Source organism: Pithys albifrons, chromosome 6 (genome assembly GCF_047495875.1).
Source record: "Pithys albifrons albifrons isolate INPA30051 chromosome 6, PitAlb_v1, whole genome shotgun sequence".
NCBI lineage: Eukaryota > Metazoa > Chordata > Aves > Passeriformes > Thamnophilidae > Pithys > Pithys albifrons.
The window spans coordinates 11,779,700-11,800,764 of NC_092463.1; the positions used below are offsets into that span (position 1 = coordinate 11,779,700).

At 37.5% G+C, this 21,065-nt stretch overlaps 1 long non-coding RNA gene across 1 annotated transcript in view; it reads left to right on the plus strand.

Annotated features, from left to right (window-relative positions):
• LOC139673615 (uncharacterized) overlaps window positions 1-20,266 on the plus strand; it is a 49,321-nt gene extending 29,055 nt beyond the window's left edge. Inside the window, exons 2-3 of the long non-coding RNA XR_011698156.1 lie at window positions 15,462-15,686; window positions 18,988-20,266. This is a non-coding gene — a long non-coding RNA (uncharacterized lncRNA). The remainder of the gene's footprint in view (window positions 1-15,461; window positions 15,687-18,987) is intronic.
• Window positions 20,267-21,065: the final 799 nt, after the last annotated feature.

Consider the following 21,065-nt stretch of genomic DNA (forward strand, 5'->3'; position numbering starts at 1 on the left):
CCTTCTGATCTTAACCAATATCTGTCCTCATATCACAGGTTCTTGAAATGGGTCCATGTTAGTTATTACAAAGGATTTGCTACAGCACAGGCACTCAAGATCAAAAATTTTGTCTTTGCAGTATTAGTAGAAGTGTGCTGTTGGTTCTTTCCTTGGTACTCAGCATATGGCCTGTGAATTCTCTTGTTGAAAGGGAATGCTTTGCAGATCTTTTGCTTCTTCTGCCTACGTGTAGGATACCTTGATTTTCTCAATTAGTGCCATGCTTCTCAGGGGTTTTCTCTTTGCCCGTTGTTCAAGATGCAAATACTGTGCAAAAGTCAGCTAGACTCTGAAGTTTTCTTCTTGTAAGATAAGAAGGCTGTTGTATTTTCGTCTTCTCTCTGATCCCTAAAAGAAGAGCTTATGCCAAGGAGTCTGAATTCTCCATGCCACTTCCCAGTGGTATATCTGTGTTTTACTCCAAAGCTGTCTGTTTCTTGAATTGGCTTATGTGGACCAACCTCCTCTCCCATCAGTCCAAGTGGGGTTGCTTATTTCTCAAAATCATTGCAGTGTTGGCTGCTGAACTCTTTGGCTTTGTTTTCTAGACACAGATTGAAATGGCTTTTTCTCTGTGTTCTTTTGTCCTAATACTGTATTTTCTCTTTATAATGAAGACCAGATGGTCTCTCAGCCATGACATCACTCCAGGCTGTTGTTGATATGGCAGACATAGGTTCCCATTCTGTTGTGGTACCGGTTCAACAGTGTGATTTACATAGTTACACAGCACTGTCTTCTTTTGGACATACAATACTCATTGACAATTTGGTGTCTGATCATTTCATTTTTACTTCCAGAGTTAAACTCCACTCTAAAGTCTTAAGAATTCTTAGACCAGTTCCATTTGCCAGGAGTCTTCTGCGGCAAAGGGAACAATGTTTTACTAATTGCTAATATTAGATGGTCTGTGCCTCCACAGGCTTTGAAAATTGTAAGCCTGGGCCATGCATTATTCATTTTAGGTCCTTGATTTAAGTTTCCTTCCAGACAAGGAACTTGCAATAGATACAGGATCCCCCAATTTTCTACATTCTGTGATCAGATTTTGGGTGGAGTGTCTGGCTACTAAACAAGTTTATTGAAATAACTGGCAAGCTATACATTCTGGCTTGGGCAAGTTTAGCAATCAAAGGAAGTCAACCAGTATTTCAAAATGAATAAACTGGCTTTTATCAGAATGAAGTAATTACTAAAAGGGATAGATGATAATGCCTAATGGTAATACTCTATATGATGGCATTCCTTTTAACTCTTCGAAAACAGTTCTTCAGCGCTTATGATGTTGTTGTGTTTTAAACCCAATGGAGTCCCTCAATAACGTCTCTGGTGTAGGCAGTGCTAACACATGCATGGAAGTTCTCCAGCCAAGTCTCTACAACTTTCCTGTATAGCCACTGAGTGCATTTTAATTTCATCATAATCTCAGGTTTTATGCAAACTTTAAGGTACTAGTTTTGATATGTTCTGGAGATCTAAACATTGTAAGAGTAATTTTCCCAGACAATCCTGGGAAACCATTATCTATTAAAGATAAACATTACTGCAAAAGGTAAACACTGTATGTTGTGAAAGGTGACAGTTTAATGACTACTGTGAAATTCTAAGAGACAATAAAGCCTTCAGAACTCATGGAGACTCAGTTTAGCATTGTGGAATGAAAATCATAGGAATTAATTTTGAGAATTAGTCTATGATTGTGAGGAGACAGAGCTGGGGATATCAGATAGCTAACAGATAAGCATCTTTACATTGGAAAAACACATCAGAATCCACCTCGTATTTTCTGGAAAAAGAGTTTTGGCTTTTCTTTATTCACTAAAGATTTTCTAAATAATTTTCTGTTTATCATTTATATTGTTTAGACTTTTGGTGTAAAAATAATCCCACATTCATTGATACAATTTTGTTTTCAGACTCTTCTATTTCCCAGGAGAGAAAAAAAATTTCATTTGCTATCTAGCTTCAATTAAAATTTGGCTAGAAGGGGTTTTTTCATTGGAAACATTAGTCTGTTTCTATTCCAACTGCAGGCTAATATCCATACTTTGGGATAAATAGCAATGAGCCTTCTCATAGTTTCTCAGAAGCTCTTTAAATAAACAATAATTGTGTATGATAGTCATCAACACCATTAGAACCTGTTGATGTAAGAAGTTCTTTTTGTTTAAAGGCATTCAGTCTCTGCTTTGTGAATCAATAATTCTTGCCCACATAGTATTTAACAAATAGATGTCTATAAATGGCATAGTATTAAATTCTATGAGAAGGAGCTGTAGGAAGTTACAATAGGATTTGTTCAGTGTGTTAGTAAGTGGGTAGCTAAACAGTGCTAGAATTCTGTTTCTCTGCATTGTCATAGCTTAGGAGACACTGGTAGACCTTGGGCTGCAACTGGGATATATCGTGGGGCTGCCAAAGGGACAGGGAAGAAAGTTCTGTTGAAGTTCTCTGCTAGTAAAAGAGTGCTCTGAGTTGGTCCCAGATATGTAACTGCCTATGGTCCCAAGGCACTGATCCTACAGCCACTAGAAAATCTCATTTTGTGCCTCCTGGTTGTGCCCAGTGCCTCAATGGTGGATAAAGTGGACTATGTTGGGGTTGCACTGTGGGAAAAAATTGCTTACTGCATTTTTCTTAGAGAACTGAAGGTGTCACTAAAAATCGTGAAGACAAATCCATTCCCTGGAAGCCAAGACACTGGGGACATCTGGGGAAGTGGTGAAAAAGATGAATCCTTTTCCAGCTATGCAGTCTGATAAGTCAACATAGCAAAAAACAGGATTTTTTGTTTCTGATAGATCTGTCTCAGTGGTTTATATATTCATGTCCTTAAAAAGTGCTAATAGTGGCTGTAATTGGAGCTAGTAAGTTCTCCGAGTAGTCATTATAGTAAGAGCAGCCTAAAAGGTTCAATTTCCATCTGTTACCAGATCCATATATTGAATAGCAAACATTTTTTTTCTTAAAATTTGCTTTGTTTCTTGTATTACACTTGTTTGTTACTGTGTTCAGTGTGTGGAAAATAAATACATATCACTGTAAAATGTTTAAAAAATTATTTTTAAATGCTTCTTCCTGTATAGTTGTAGCACTTCTGTTGGTCATAATTTCTGGTTCTTTCTCTAAATTCTTTAGTTTCATCTCACCTGGTGATGAATGTTGCTTTTTAAAAGTGTATTCTTTCCATAATTCCTTCAGGTTGGCTTTCCTTATCATTTAGTCTCTCGTGCTTTCTTAGGTTGTGTCGTAGGACATAATGGTATACTTACTTAGAGGAAAGATATAGAAAATATCTTCATAAGCATGTTTTAATTGATAGGATACCAAATATAGTGGAGAACATAAAACAGTCTTGCAATAGTTCTCCATTCAGTCTGCATCTTTCAGCTTTCTACCTTTCCATTTTGACATGAAGTTATGTGCTAAGTTTCATCCTTGTCTGGGAGACAAAATGCCTGGGAGTATTTGCACTCGATGACCTGTTATGGTGTCAAACAGTGTTTCAAGAATTTAATAAGACAACTGCCTATGGGCCATATTTTTTTTCTAAAACAATGGAAAATGATCACTGAGAGCTTTATCACTTCTAACAATGAACAATCACATCCAACATTTCTGACAATAAGGGATATTAAAGAAATCATTAAATACCTACTTATGGGGAAAAAGCAGGTAGGAAGTACAGAAGGAGATGGACAGACAGATGGACAGCAGCAGGCTGAATCTGATAGGTCAGGGTAATTCTCCTGCTATACAATGTATACAGTCTTGTTGGGCTGGAGACTGTTGATTTCTTCCACCGAATGGCCTTTCATTAGTGAATTATTTTAGATAAAATATCTTAGCATTGAACTACTGCTGGCTACCTTAACTTTTGAGTTCAGACCTAGTATAAATTGCATGCAGCGGTGTGACTTGGGAAGTTGGAGGAAACACTGGTCATTTATCCATATGCAGCAGTCTGAGGGCTAACTTTGAAACTGCTTTGAGAAAGTTGTGTGATGGCCAAAATGGAAAGTGCAATTACTTTTGTCAAGCATCTGTGGCAAATCTGAATTAGCATCTTGTGAAATGTGTTAAAAGTGGTTTTGCAGAATTTATTACTTTGCTGTTTTATATCCTGTTCCACAAAGGGTTAATTCCAGATATATTTCATGTCTCTGTCTTGCTGGTTGTTTCTCATCCATCAGTGGTCTCTGGTAGCCTTGCCTTGACAAATGTATTTTTGGTAATCTGCTAATGCATATGGAAGCTTAATCCCATAGCCTGAGTTCAGCTTCCATGGGAAACAGCACTGATAATGAAAAGTCCGCTTTTCCTATTGAATTTCGACTTTTCCAGAGTTCTCTGTACCTTGTTCAACATCCTCAGCACATGTCTGAAGGACTTATGCTTTGCAATTTTTAGTATTATTTAAAAATGCTTCATTTTTTTCAGTCATTTGTATTCTACTAAAGCCATAAATAAAATATCATGCACATCTGCCTTTCTCTACCAGAAGCAGCTCTACCCAGAGCTTTCCCACTTTCATATTTCACTTCATCTTTATTGGCTGAAAATCAAACGCCTTCTTGTTTACTTTGGCAGGCAGTTGAAGGTTGTGACAGCCCCTCCATTTTCTTTCTTTGTTACATTTACATTAGTGATCAAAACCATGAAGTTTCCTTTATGTGTTTCTTTGCTGAGAATTCCTGTCAAATAACACTGAGGACATAACTGTGTTCTTGGCATTTGCTGCCAAAATTTAATTATCTGATGCCTGTGTCATATTATCACTTATTCATTTCAGTCTCTTCTTATAATAGGGTCATATTGTGCCTGTAACCACATTTTCATTACTTGTCTTTGACACCTTTCTCTTTCGGTGAAACATCTCTTGAAGAGGCAATGGGCACACCAGTCAGAGATTCATTGCACCATCATGAACCTTTACACAGTCCCTGTTGTTTTTCAGCTTTTTTCTCTACTGTACTAGATTGATGACTTTCTGTGTAAGTTGTGAGACTCATTTGTTTTCCAAAAATATCCAGGGGTTTTGCATCACACTTAAGCTAACTACAACAGAGTTTCTATTTCTCAGATTCAATATTTGGGTCTTGCATTTTGTCATAATAATGAAACAGCAAGTGGGGATTTTCTAGTTCATTTCACTCTTTGGTTCTTTAAGATTTTGTCTGTTGAGTTTCTAGTACAACAAATGGAATATCAAATTTTATATAGGTAGAGTCAATGAAAGTGTTTTTGCATGAGAAATATAATTGTCTAAAAATTTTCTAAAAATAAGTTATAAGATCCAAGGAATGTATTTGTGGTTTATTGTACATGAATGTTTTTAATTGGTTGACAGCTACTTTTTGTTCTATTCATGTAATAGTGTTTGCAAGCACCAGGCTGTTTAAGAATTCGTAGTGCTACTTGGAATATTGAAAAATTATGCTTGTACTCATATTCATGTGTTCAGTATGCATAAGTACTTGTTATATTATCATATTATATGGAAAATATGCATGTCTGTGTATATATATATATATATATATATGTATAAGTAACTGAGATAAATTAAGACTTAACAATTACTTCTGGATAGACTGTAGCACTGTTTGTAGAAACTCCCCCTCGAGTTACCTTTTACGAACCTGAATTGGTGAGGAGACGACTTTTGCTGCACGTGCATGAAAAATTTGCTGGCAGTTTTCCCCATCCCCATCCAGTACCACAAGAATGGCTTGTTGCCTTAAGGAAATACAAAGGAAAAAGTGAAGGGAAAAGTCACTAAATGCCAGAATGAGACCAACCACAAGACTGAAAGAGAATGAAAAATAAAACATTCAAAATTTCATGATAAACTGAAATTCAGATGGAAGTCAAACTGAAGGAAATAATAAAACAGAAATAAAGACATACAGATTAATGTATAATGTACACTGAGATATATTCAAAAGCAGAAATAATGCAATTAGTGATGAAAACCTGTAGATTTCTGCCACAAACTCCTATCTCGGTGAGATTTTGGCCATCATTCTATGAGAAGAAAAGGCTTTTAGAAAGCATGGAATTCTCACAGATGAAAAGAGACTTTAATGTTGGCACACAGATGCTCCATTGGCTTCTTAAGTTGTTGATCGAGAAACATTTCTTATTCCAGTAAAAGAATATACGGTAGAGTTGCAGAATGTGGATCATCTCCACTCTCTCCTGCAAGAGAGAAGACTTCAGGAGAGGGAGTTTTTTTGAGAATGTAGAGCCATAGTAGAGGGTTCTTCTCCTCAAGTCTGCCAGGGAGAGAAATAAAATGGTCTCAAGTTAAATGCCATCAGTTTAATACAGGGTATGGCAAGAATGTTTTCTTCATATTGCCACTTGGTTATGAAAAGCCTTGTTTCTATTCCTGAATATGTTTTTGGTGTGTCTTTAAATAATATCAAAGAGATACAGGATTTGTGATCAGTAATGATTCCTGAGTACTTTTCTTAACAGCTAAGCTCACTGCCTTACCCATATTCTGCTTTGCTGGCTGGCTTAATTTGTGCTACTAAATAGTGCCACATGTCATCCCCAAAACGGTTGCACTTCATTGAGATAAATTGGGCTTTGCATATAAAGTCCTGTCCTGAGATATATGCCTGCAAATCCTGTTCACCTCGCTGGAAATTTGGAATTCTGTGTAGGAGAAGACTGGAGGTCAGCAAGTTCATTTTTGTAAACTCATTGCCTTGTTTTCCTTTGAGGTTGACTCCTGAACTATCCGGTAACAGAGTTCATTGCCTAGAATTTTCCTTAGCAGTCTTAGCTTATTCCAGAGCCAACATCTGTGTTCTTCCTTTAAGTCCTCATTTGAGGGAAGCTGGCTTGCTTGGCAGACAGAGTTACTGGGACAAATATAACTGTACCTCAGTGTAATTCCCCCATAGGCAGACGTAGGCTGACGTTTTTGCTGCTCCTTGTTTGGCTGATGGTTGTCTCTTGCAAGACCAGGTTGGTTGGTGCTTAGATTTTAAATCTTATGTGTAGCAGACAGCCATAGAAATATATGAAGCCTGAAAAATGAAGAATCCATCATGGTTTTGCATCTGTGATTTTCCAATGGTTTGTGACATAACCATTTGATTTTGGCATTGTTCTTGTGTTTGTGTCAATAAATAAGACAGCTAAACCTCTAGGGAATTCCTGTCTCTTAATCAAGCCCATCATTAAAGTGTGTACACAGAAATGGGCCTAGAGTTCCTGCCAAAACCCCAGAAGCCAGAAAAGAACATCAAGATTTTAAAAAACATTCCTGTAAGACATTTACCAATGTTATGCAAGTCTTAGTCCATCTCTTCCGCTGCTGCTTTCTGTTGATTGAGAGCGTAAGGTTTCATGTGTTGATTGAGAGCTGTGTTTCGTGTGAGCCAGGAGAAGCTTCTGGAGAAGCAGATGGGACAGATACCCTTTTTCACCTTGATGTCATGTTCCTCAAGGATTCTCTTGAGTGCCCCTCTGAACTTCTGCAGTTTGCAGAGCCTGATAAAGCAAGGCCCCTATTTGTTTTTAGTAGTCTCAGGTTTCACTCCATGACTACTACAGTGAGTTTGGAGGATCAGTGGACACTGACACTTTAAATCTTCATCTGGAAGGTGTTCACTGCATGTTTATAGACTGAAATGTGTTTATTATTATGTGCATAGAACATGCATTGTTATGTAACTGTTTAATGTATGTATGAGCTTATATTACTTACTCTTCTTGTGTTTCCTTGTTGTTAAGAACCTTCAGTCTAATTTGTATGTATATTGGAAGAATACATGCAGACAAACCCATGGTATTAGTGGTATTAGCACAAACCTAACGAAAGCATCCACTTCAATCTGACAGGTGTTTACTATCACATGGTTTCAAACAGACTGTGTGTGTTCTGACATGCACATACAAATCTGTTGCCAGCTGTAACGATCTAACATTGAAAATCAGACCTCAAATCTTACCTTTTTGGTATTTCCAGGTTTTCTCCACTTCCCTTGGTAATGTGTACAAAGTTTAAAATTAACTTGTCTTTTAAACTAAATAAATTGCAGAAAACAGTAATCAGGCAAAAATATTTTTCATTCTTGTACAAAATTTGAACCTATAATCAGCAGTGGTGAGGGCAAAAGGGAATAGCTCAGAAGGTAAACTGACCTGAAGTGCATTCTTTTAACTGACTTCTCTATCTTTCTTGAATGAAAAACCCAACCAAACAAAGCTCAACAAACAATCCACACAATTGGTGCACAGATGGTACAGAGCAGAACCAGATTCCTCTGCAGAACTGTAAAGCTTTCATCCCATGCCGTTTCTGCACTGATACAGATTTTACCCATCCATCTGAGCTGTTAAGTTTTTGTGCACCGAGTGTGAGACTCATAGATTTGGCTCCTGCATCCCCTCACCCCCACAGATAGGGTATGTCTTACAGACTTTCCTAGCACGGTGCCAGAGTCTTTCTCCTACTCCCTGACCTGACACACCAGCTGCAGGTGGTTGGCAGCTCCTCCCATCCCCTGCCTCCCAGTGTGCTGCTCTGCTGAGTGGGGCAGTCTGCTGGGCTCCATGTCCACCAATTCTTCCCGAGGTGTTGGGCTCCAAGGAGCTGCTTCCTGGCATGTCTCCTGCCTGCAGCGCACGAGCTTTGGCCTCTTCCTCACCATGAGCCCCAACATGCAGATATGTCTCCTGCACAGGACCAGTCCACTGTTTAGTCTTTTTCATTGGAAAAGGAGAAATATGAGAGGAGTGAGCCACGTGTAAATGAAGTTATGCAAAGTTACAGTCAGTTTTGTTTGCCAAGCTTGATGATTTGAAAAATTTGCTTGCATATTTCTTCCAGCCTGTATCAAATATTCTGGAAAGTCGTCTGTTCCTTCAAACATCTTTTTGGTCCTCTGTGGTATCTGGATAAATGTATCTGAGGACTTCTGTTTTAGTGGACTTTCACTTTTATACTGATAATGCACCGAATTGTCATTATTTTCAGATTAAAAAAATACTTTTTTTTGTTGTCCCATAACTGATTCCAATGGTGTGGCTTCTTAAATTTTTGCTTATTTCAGATCTGGCTCAGCCATATTTTGTCAGGCAAAGCTGCCACCAAAGCTTGATGAGAGATATGTCCAAGTAAAAGCTCTAGGATTTGACATGTATTATTTTGCTGTGTCTTTGTGCTGTTACTGACTTTCATTTGATTTGGAACATAGATAAGTATATTCTAGATTTAAAACAACAACCTTTTTTTTATATAAATACAATATTTGTTGTACTATCCAATGCCTGGAAACACCTTCAAAGAGGTGATTTTAGTATCTTATAATTTTCTGTACACCATAAATGGTTACTTGGAATGTACTTCTAGTTGTCTGCCCTAAAAGGAAAAAAATACTGACCAAAAGAATTTAAAGTGCTTAAGAGTTTTAACCACAAAGGATACAGAGAGAGGCTAGAATGGCACATGGTGCTGAGCCTGTCAGATTCTTAAAATACCAACAATTTGGTGGTCTATAATCCTGTCACTCTTTTCATGTATCTGAAAAAAATGCTTAACATCCTCGTTAATTGAAACTAGAGCTTTCAGGCAAGAGATTTGATTTTTCCAGTATCAGTGTTATAAAATCAAGAAGGATTTAGTGAAAGAGCATAGGGTTCCACTTTCTAAAACCCTACTGAAGCTTTATAAAAAGATTTTGCAACGCAGTTTACTCAGAAATGTTCTCTTGTGTATCATGTTATTCACAATTTCTCTTTCCCCATATTTATTGTTAAATAACTTTCTTTACAAGCTTCATGTTTTAAAATCCATGTGCTGCTTTTACTTCCCAACCATGATTATTAGTCCTTTCTTTGTAATTGCTTTCCATTGCTTTTTCTGATGTCACAAAAGTTCAGATTCAGAGAAAACCTGAGAACTGATAGAAATTAATGTTCAGGATTTTGTAGGACAGAGCCCACCAAAAGAATTATAGTCATGTTGAGGCATGGTTTTCTAGCAAAACCCAATGACCATTAAATGTGGTCCAAAACTATATGAAGCATGAGGATGAATATTTCAAAATTAAATGTTTTCCAACATTTTGTGTGGTCAGCTATGCAATTAAAAAAAATTCTTATTTTAAAATCTAAGAATAGAAAGATTTTAAACCAGAAGTGATGGTTTCAAGTAGCACATAATCTACAGTGTATGAACCTAAAGATGTTCTAGAATGAACTGTAGCTTTCTCATTGTGATCATAATCTTATTACCATTATTTATTCTGAGGCATTTATACAGGGATGTCTGGTTGTCTTCACCTTTTTCTTATCTATGTTTTACAAGCAAAAATTATATAGAGGTGATCTGGACCAATGAAGCAGTAAGTTGCAAAGCCTTCTGCATCTCATTTGTTGAGCCACACATGGTTTGTGTTGGAGTTTGGGTTTGGGGGAGCTTGTTTGTGTGGGTGTTTTTTTTTTTTTTTGTGAGAAATAGTTTTCGTCTCCCCAACAGCAACAGTAGTGACAGCAGAGAAGGATCAAGACATTCTGAACTGCACAAGATGAGTTAGTCAGCCTGCCAGAACCTTTTAATACAATCAGTTTATTCTTTATGCAAGCCATTCTTAGCTTATTTCACTGAATAAATGGAGCCAGGATACGTTCTTCTGTCAGCAGAAGACCAGATGTGGGGAAATTACCTTTCTCATTTTCTGCTATATAGAATGTGCTTACATATCCTTATCCAGTTGAGGATAGATATCTTGAGAACTTACAGTGTGCATGTTGAGTCTATTTGATTCTGAGAATAAGGTCAAACCTTCATTTTCCTGGGGTTTATGTATATTCTTGAAAAATTTTCTCCATCTGACATTAGGAAGATACATAGCAGAATGAAAGTGGGTGTCCTTCCACCAAAGATGGAGGACATCCTTGGATTAGCACAAGGTATTTTTGCATAATGGGCAAGACAGAATCTTAGAAGGCTCTGTTGACCTTCATCAAAGAGGACCAAATCACAAATGTGACATTTGTCTCCTCCTGAAGTCTGACCATGGATTGCTATATGCAGACTTGTATCTGGGAAAAGAGCTGAGAAATTAGTAGTTTCACAAATGGAACAGTTTGGTCCTGTGCTCTTATTTGATGCTTGGCACATTTTACATTCCATACAAAGCAACCTGCCTGTACTGTGATATGATATCCCTGTGACTTCAGCTCCCTAACTGGATGAAATGGGTTGTTTCCTTCTCTCTTGTATTCTGTCTTCATTTCTAGATTAATCAGCTTTTAGAAAAGGCACAGTCTTGTAACAGTGTTCATAAGCTCTTGTCACGTATCTTATATTACACAAGGTCTCTTAGGTATTCTTTGATTTCCAGGTTTTCCAAACATCTCTCTCCCAGATACTTTTTGAATGATTATTTCCTTCAGCTTGCGTTTTTCCAGAGTGAATCTCATTTTGGGTGATGTCCAAAGCCCATTGAGGTCAGAAGAATGTCTCCTATTGACTTCAGTGGGCTTTGGATTTGTTCCTTTATTTCCTATTTCCAGGAGCCAAATTCTGCACACCTTATTGTTTAAATGGGAGTTTTGTATAAGCAAGGCGAGCAGTACTGGCTTCCACAGTCTGATAATTTCAGACCCCTTTGCAATGTATTTCACTCTTTTCACTGGCCTTTGTAATGGTACAGTGTAATTTACAAATGTAAGTGCTGTTTGTCTGTCACCATGGATGGCTAATGGAAACCTTTAGTAATACTGAGTGAACTCTGTTGTGTCCAGTACCGCCTCTTTCCAGACTTCATATATGTTCTTCCATTACTTTTTGTTTCAGTCTTTTAATTGCTTTGCAGTTCATAAGGTTTTGTAAGGGTTTGGGAAAATACGAATAATGTGTGGGTAAAGTTTTGAAAGGGACTGCAATCAGATACAAAGTCCAGTTGCAGGTTATATTCTACATATAATAACTCTTGCCCAGATTCAAGAAAGTGCTTTAACATGTGCTCAAGTCTATCACTGTTAAGAAATGCAAGTAGATTCTTAAATGTAATTGTCTAAGTGGGACTTTGGTTAAGCAAAACTTTTATCTTCATTCCAGAATAGAGAGATCTTTTCAAATTGTGTCATTTACTTATTATCAGTTCTCTAAGATGAAAAACTCCAAACTGTTCTAAAAAGACTATTCATCACTGCATGGTTTCTCCTGACGTGAGTGTGCTATATATCTTATGCATGAATTGTCATTTAAATTTAAAACTGGAGTGAGTTTAGCAGGGGGTCACCAAGATAGTTGGGGATGGCAGGATTTGCCTTAGGAGGAGAAGCTGAGGCTTGTTCAACATGGAGAAAATGGGAGACCCTGGAGGATGGACCCAGGCTATTCATGGTGGTGTGTGATGGGACGGCAAGAGATAATGGACAGAAGATGAAACAAGACAAGGTCAGAATGGACTGAAGGAAAAGCTTTTTAACAGTGCAGTCAGTGAAGAATCAGAACAGATTGCTCAGAGAAGTTGTGCTGTTCTTGGAGGTTTTCTAGACCAAACTGCATGCAAATGAGTTGGTCAGATCTCAGAGCTGACTCTTCTTTCAGCTGAAGGCTGGACTGGATTAACTTCAGAAGTACTTTCCAACATGAATTATCCTGTGATCATTTGATCCTATTAATTTTTTTCTATTGCTTAGGGTTCTAGTATGTTCTTGGTCTCTCTTCAGGTTCATACATTTTTTTTCCTAATAGCATGTATTAAATTGGTTTTCTGGAAGGAGAAGTGAGAGATACTGGAAAGCAAATGCTAGAATTTCCTGGACTTTCATGGGAAAAGTGTTAAGTGTATTTCTCCCTTTTGAATTTTTTTCATTTCTCAGTACCTTCTCCTCTTGGCATACCAATTTAATTGTCAGTGGTTCATAAATTAGCTAGATAATTCTTTATGATCTGGGGATGCATATGTCCTCCTTCTGGTTTATATTTTTTCTAGCTGTTTTATTAAGTACTTGTTATAAATAAATGTACCAGAAAGATTCTGCTGCTCTAGTTGCTTAGGTATATTTTCCTTAGTTCTCTTGTTAAAGCTTATTTTTTAAAATTATTCCTTTATTCTTTGATTTTTTTCTCTTTAATTTTGTCAGCTTGAGTGATATTTCACAGAATCACAGATCACAGCATGATTGGGGTTGGAAAGGACCTCTGGATGTCATCTGGTCCCACCACCCTCCTCTAGAAGGCCACTTGGAGAGAGTTGCCTAGGCCCATGTCCAGACAGCTTTTGAACATGTTCAGAGATGGAGACTTCAAAACCTCCCTGAGAAACCCGTGCCATTGCTCTGTCACCCTCATAGGAAAAAGTGTTTCCTGATGTTCAGATGGAAGCTCCCAGGTTTCAGTTGATGCCCATTGCCTCTTGTCCTGTTCACTGGGCACCACTGAAAAGAGCCTGGCTCCACCTTCTATACATCTTCCCTTCTCTTCAGATATTTATTGACATTCAGAACCTTCTTTTCTCCAGGTTATACAGTCCCAGCTCTCTCAGCCTTTCATCATGTGAGGTACTCTAGTCCCTTAATCATCTTAGTGGCCCTTTGCAGGACCTCACTGGGGTAGTTCTATTTCTCACTTGTACTGGGGAGCCCAGAACTGGGCACAATGCAGTGGGCATGGCCTTACCAGTGCTGATTAGAGGGGAAGGATCACCTGGCCACAACATTCCTCCTGATGTAGTCCAAGATAACTTTTGGCCTTCTTTGCAGCAAGGGCACACTGCTGGCTCATGCCCAGCTTGGTGTTTGTCAGGATCCCGGGCTCTTTTCTGTCAGGCTGCTTTCCAATTCGCCCTCTCTCAGCATTATTTAATGCATGGGGTTATTTTAACATGTTTTGATTCCATACTTAAAAGAGAGCCTGCAAGGGCAAAGACCTGCAGCTGAGGAAATCTAAGAACAGGTACTGGATACAACCTATTCATATGCTCAAAGCTTTAGTCAGGCTATATGCAGAGTTACAGATTGACTGAGCAACTGAAGTCCATCTTTTCGGGTCATGGTTCAGTGCTGTTACTACCAAAAACTTTAAAATTGACATAAATTTCTCTATTGCAATTAGGTTATTTTTTCAGTATTTTTCCTCATCTTTCAGTATAATTTTTAGTTTCAGCCTTGGTATGTCTGGGGCAGGGCAATTCACTTTTGCTTCAGCATCCCCTACGTGTAAACAAACCTCTTGTATGATGTTTCAGGGAGTGTTAATCAACAGGGACATACACTACCCACAAAATTTAATCTATGAAAAGGTATTACTAGACAGAGATTGCCTCTACACAAAAGATTTTAAGAATTCCTCAAAATTAGTTTTTGGAGTGTTGTCACCTCATGGCATGTAATGGACAAACAGATTCTGGTTTTTGTCAGCTTGTTTGTTTCTCCAAAAGAGTTGATACTTTGTCAAAGAAAGTCATTCCAAGTGGGAACAAAAAAGACAAACCTTGAACATCTTCAGGAAAAAAAAAATCAGTGTAATACTACTTTGGGTTTTTTGAATTGTAATGTTTGGCTAAAATAAAGACATTCAGTTAAGCACTTGTAATTTTTGTAATGTGAAAATTTGGATCTTTCTTTTGCAGAAATGTCTGATTGAAATATATCTACATTTTAGAAGTGTTTTCCAGTTTCTCAAGGAAAGCTTAAATTGAATTTAATTTCTTTTAGCAAGGGATTCAGTGGAAATTACAATTTTCTAGTGGAGAGTTACTTGACACATTTTTAGCACTTTGCGCAATTCATTTAACTGAAATGCCTCAGTTTTCTTTTTGTGAGAAAGAGAGTTAAGTAGTTTATTGACCTCATGCAGTGTTAGGGTAATTAGTTTGTATTTGTTAGGTTTGTAAAGACAGAGAAGATCAATCCCCAAACAGACTTATAAAAAGTACTGTGGTAGTTTAAAAGACACCAACTTTCAATGAAATGAACAGGCACTGTCAGGAATACTCTGAATCACTGGTATAAATTAAAAAGCAGCTTCATTAAATCATTAAAATATTTGTAGACTTTATTGTCCAGAGATACATTAGGCAGCTGCTATGTGCAAAATATGTATACACCCTGTTTTCCCAGCTTAGAAATGGCCTTTAATTTAATCTGTCCATTTACCAGCTACTCTTTTAGGACTGCAAGGTGCTCCTATACTTTGCCTCAAATGACTTTAGTTTAGACTACCCTGAGTAATTTCAGGTCATTAGCAAAATGTGTAAAGTTTCTGTTTCCTCTGTATTTGAGATCACTCAGGACCACACTGAACAGCAGAGATCCCCACAGACAGCTTGTAACACCTTGCAAACAACCTTTCTGACTGTTCATTCCTTCTTTTCTCTCCTAACATGAAAAAAGCTAATAATACTCAAGAGAACCATTCCTCTTGTGTCTTTTTTCCTTTGAAGGCCTGTGAATTTTCCCAAAGCTTCATGGAAATCCAAGACGTATGCACTGGAGTATCCAAGTACAGAAGTGCAACGCTGCAGTTACCAGGTCATCTTGTCCACATGTTCCTTCAGAAAAGCCTGGTACATTTTTGAGACATGACTTCCATCTGCAAGTCTGCATTGATTCTTCCCCACTTAAAATCTCTGTCACAGCTGTAACTCCCATCATATTGCCATGCTAGGGTAGGCTTGTTAAAATATGCTTTTGTCTTTGTCTTCTAGATTGTTTGAATTTTTAGCCTTTGATTCCCTCAGGTAGTATTTTGCACCTTTTCTTTTCGTAAATGATATTGAGGGGATGTTTTATACAGAAAGAAAGCTAGAATGAACAAAATACCACATATTTTTCTGACTAAATCATAACCAATGGAGACTTCATTAAATAATCCTTATAAAGAAAACCAAATTCCAGAAGTTTATTTTATGCAAGGAAAAACACACACACACACAAAAAAAAAATTCTTCAAGGTAAGTTCCTGAATCTGTGCTAATTAGTTCCTGAATCTGTGCTAATTAGTACCTGTAACTAATTAAATACAATTTTCTTTATGAGCTCTCCAATATTATTTTCTGTGTTTTGATTTTCAGATACATACATAGGCAATTTTTATAGAAAGTGAATTAATCCAGGCTTTGGCTTTCATTCAGCTATGTCTGGTATATACATATCTGAGATCTTTAATAGAAGAGATGGTTTTAGAGACATCAGTAGCACATTCACATCAGTATCACATTTCTAAATTTCACAACAGTCCTCATTTTCAGGCCTTCATACTTTGTATGTGCTAGATTTCCCTGTTGTGTCAGTTGGCTTTTACACCCGTGAAGCACTGAATAAAGCATTGGTAAATTCAGACAAAAATTGCCTGTGCTGTTGACAGTGTCTGCTGTTGAAAACGGAGCAACAGACAACTCAATTCTGGTTTTCAGCTTGCTTTAAACTTACAGAAATGGTGTAACCGCCACCTGTTTCTAATTATTCGTGAAAAACCAGTAAGAGGTAGCATGAAGGGCCACTCAGGAATATGATTCAGAGTAACCTGGAAGCTTTAGCTGAAGATCTTTGACGGATGACATTCCCTTTGCTAAGCCTGATGTGTGCTGCCCAGACCACAGGTTGTTTGTAGTGTCTGTTGCACTGTGTTCTGTTCAAGGCAAAAAATCACAGTGATGGGTGTTTAGAGAAGATGAAGTGGTACAAAATATGGAACCAGAAGGGGCTTAAGGAGGTGCTCTTTCAGTATTGATAGCTTCTGTGAAAAATTGAAATCTCTACAGCTGATCAATGGCATCAGCAGTTACCACATATCCAAAGTCCATCACTGCTACACTCTTATGACAGATGTACAAAACTGGATGCCTTATTTAAATAGGTTCCTGAATCTGTAATGATAATGACTTTATAGATAGTGTGATGTTTAGCCAAGTTGTATCTCACAGCCATTCACTGAGGTATAACAACTTTACTGAGACTAGGGAGACTAAATAGTATTTGAAATTTTATAAAAGTGCTAGTATTTTGACTCTATTTCCGAGAAATTTTTCTTTTTGATCTTAAAAACACCCACAAAGAGTAAAGCGATTTTTAAACATCTTGGCCTGGTAGTTACAGCATCTTAGAATCACAGAATCACAGAATGGTTTGAGTTGGAAGGGACCTTAAAGCTCATCTAGTTCCAACCCCACTGCCACTTTCCGCTAGACCACATTGCTCCAAGCCCCATCCAACCTGGCCTCAAACACTTCCAGGGATGGGGCATCCACAGTTTCTCTGGGCATCCTGTTTCTGTGTCTCACTACCCGCTGGGTAAAGAATGTCTTCCTTACATCTAATCTAAATCTCTCATCTTTTTATTTAAAACCATTCCCCCTTGTCTATCACTATCTACCTGTGTAAAAAGTTGCTCTACTTTTTTATAAGACCCTTTTGATACTAGAAGACCATGATTAATTCTCCCTGGAGTGTTCTCTTCTGCGGACTGAACAACCCTAACTCTCAGCCTGTCCTGGTGGGGGAGCTGCTTCATCCTTCTAATAATTTTTGTGGCCCTCCTCTGGACTTGCTCTAACAGGTCCATGTCTTTCTTGTGCTGAGGATCCCAGAGCCAGATGTAGTGCTCCAGGTGGGGTCTCACAAGGGCAGAGCAGAGGGGTAGAACCACCTCCCCTGACCTGCTTTTGAGGCAGCCCAGGAGTTACAGAATCCTCCAAAGTTTTAGTATTGGTACAATAAAAAAAGGTCATTATTTCTAAAACACATATAGAGTAGAAGCAAATCCTGCTAAAATGACAGGCAAGTTTATTGCTCTGCCACACTTGTGTGTATGAGGAAGTGAGATAGAAAAGGCCTATATCATCTGGATGCCAAATGAGCAGTTTCAATATAATTGTCTTTTATGTAGATGAATAAATACATCTATAAGTGTGTATACAATCCTTCACCTAACTTTGATTCTTGAGGAGTCTTGATCATTTGTAGCTTCCTGGATTACTGCATTAATGTTACTATTTAATATGGATTCTTTTCTATTTCTCTTAACACTGTTCTCGCCTTTTCTTAAGTAAATCTCACTCATCCTACCTCCATTTCTCAATGATGTGTTTATTTTCACAGTTCTCTCAACCATCTCTAGCACAGACAAGCTCACTGACCATTTTTCAGTAACTTTTGAGACCTACGTATGTACCTCTCTTCACATGATCAGCTGGTAATTTGAAATCTAGGTCTCTTTGTCCTCTCATTTACTGGCAGCTTTTTCTAAAGACTGTCATGGGGCAGCCAGTTATCCTCCAATGCTTCGTGCAAGAAGCTGATCTCTGCAGAACTCAGATGGCTGTTGTCTGTAGGTGTTCTCTTTATTGAATGCCCATTGTGCAGTGTTATGTGCTTACCTTAAGGTGTATTTACTCAGTGTGTCACATGAGCATCTGCAGAGCAGATAAAGCAATTTGTGCAACTTCAGTCCTGAGCTACAAATAACTCTTTCGTAATACAAGCTGCCTCATCCCTCGTGCTCAAGAAAAAGAAGGAAGCATTGAAACATACAATGAAAATGAACTGAAAACTTTATTACAGCTTAGTAATGTGGATTTTTTTCCTACCTAAAATAGAGAGTTCTTCAAACAGTACAATAAAGATTTATTATTTTATTATCAGGAATAGTATTTGCAACTACAGCTCCTAAACATAACCATCTCCTCTGTTAAAATGTTTCTTTGGAAATCAATGCCAGGAGCAGGCATAAATTCTCCCCTTCCTATATTCACTGTTGCACCAGTGAATTCTGTGCTGCCTCTGGCATACCAGACACATGGCGCTGCTGATATTCAGATACATCAGATACATCTGGTACATCAGATCTGATGTTTCTCTGTTTTACAGTATAGTATATAATTTTTTTAAAGTATAAACCCTAATAAAACTTTTATATAAAGAAAGCTCTCAAATGGTCATAGGCTTAATGTCCCTCCATCATTTCCACAGGAAGAAAAATGACTAAAACTTGAAGTCAGACTCTGGCATGCTTGAATACCATATGCCTGCACTATTGAGAGACTGGAGCAGAGTATCTGGAGAAAGATGAGAGAGTGTGGGTGGCAATAGAAAAAACAACCACGACTGTAAGTTAGCAAGATAATATCCTTACTTTCTTCTGTGGGTCTCAAGAGTGATTAAAAAAACATTGGTGTTTAAAAAATATTGCTGAGGACTACAGTGTGACTCATAATGCTTCAGAGAATGGAATTCTTGGAAGTTTCACTGTAATGCCAGATTTTAGAATGGAGGGCAGCAGAGCTGCAGAGAAGTAACATGAGGCTATGTTGACGGAGAAAGAACATCTCTGAGGAAATGCAGGCGAGAGAGAAAGAAAGGAAAGAGAATGGGCCTTGGGGAGATATGACAAGACAATTATTTATACTGAGAACTGTTGCTTGCACTGATGGGAGTGTTTCACTGCTTTTTGAATTTTTATTGGCCAGCATGTCTGCTAACACAATGCTTGGTCATATGCACAGCAGGGAAAGATAAGTACCCATGCTGACCTATCAGACAATGAAAGCAGTTACACGCGAGTCCAAAAGCCCAAAGCCCATCCTACAGCTGACCTGAAAGTTTTGAATGAAACTTTCCTTTTAATTTTTTTTTTCTTTTAAGTTTGGCTTGGTTTTGGGTTATTTTATGGCCGTTGTGTTTTTTGGTGGTTTTTCTTTTTTTTGATTGTGTATATATCTGGTAAATTCAGCTGTTTTATGAGGGAAAGTATTGGCTAAATGTTGGGAAACTTGCTCAAGTCAGAACTGACTTTCTGCTCAGAATAAAATAAAGAAAAATGATGATCATCTGGAACTAAACAGTAGCCTCACAGTTATGGCATGTTTTGCTTTGCACTGTAACACAGCTGTTTTATATCCTAAGTAAGTAGTTTGCTAGGAAAGTGATCAGTCTTCCCCCCACCAACCCCACAAGTATTGATTAGTACTTGTTGCCCTAAAGTTCCAAGAAAGTGGCTTGTGTATTTCACAGGCTATGACGTGGTACAGGATATGGAATGTCCAGGTTCAGATCCATGGATATGGACTGATCTTGTACCAGAACATCCTCCTTTAAGTGAGCGTCCTAGCTGGCAGCTCAGACAGGATTGAATTCTCTCTATTGCTTACAGAGGAAAAAGATATTGTTTGTACTGGAAGCCTAAATGCTGAAATCTAGGCTTTTTTATTATAATTTTTAAGAGAAGTCTTATTATCTTGGTTTCTCCTATAAACTACAGTTTGTGCGTATTATTAATTAAAATATGTTGGTTCAGAGTTCTGATTATGTGTTGATGGCTTAAAGGTGGAAAATGCTGCTGTCTAGATAGAAACTTTGTACATCTTTTAAACATTTAATCATTATTCATCTGATAATTTACATCTGAGAAATGCCATGACTTGATATTTAGTATTTTCTCCCTGAAAAAAAAAAGTCATAGTCAGCAGGGGAGCATATATGACACCATTCGTGTAAGTGATGGTTGTATATCACAGTTAAATAAATATCCTAAGTGAACAATTAGTCAATGCATTCTTGGCTGAAATTTTTCATGTAATTTGATCGATGAAGTATGTGGATAAAGAATATATTAACAGATCATAGCCAGTTTCTGAACAATTTATGGACAGAAAGAAGGACTACAGAACAGGGAATTTGAATAATGTTTATTTTCTTTCACTTGCATAACAGAAAAATATAGATTTTTGAGTTGGCCAAAATGGAAAATGAAACATTTAAATTTATTTTATGTTTGGGTTTTTTTCTGCAAAATTATATCTGTTATATTTAGAAATGAAACCGTAAATGAAAAAGCTGGTCTATTATGAAAATGAGCGTATTTTTTTTCTGTTTTACTTTTAATGTTTTTGAGTTATATTGAATTATTGTTAGAATAACTTTGCAGGTTTTAGATGGACAACACATGGATTTTAACCAGGTTGATCTCACTCCTTTAGTGGATAAAAAATTCGTTCAAAATTTTGTCTACTTTTCCTGGGCTTATGATTTACCAATTCCTTCACTTCCCA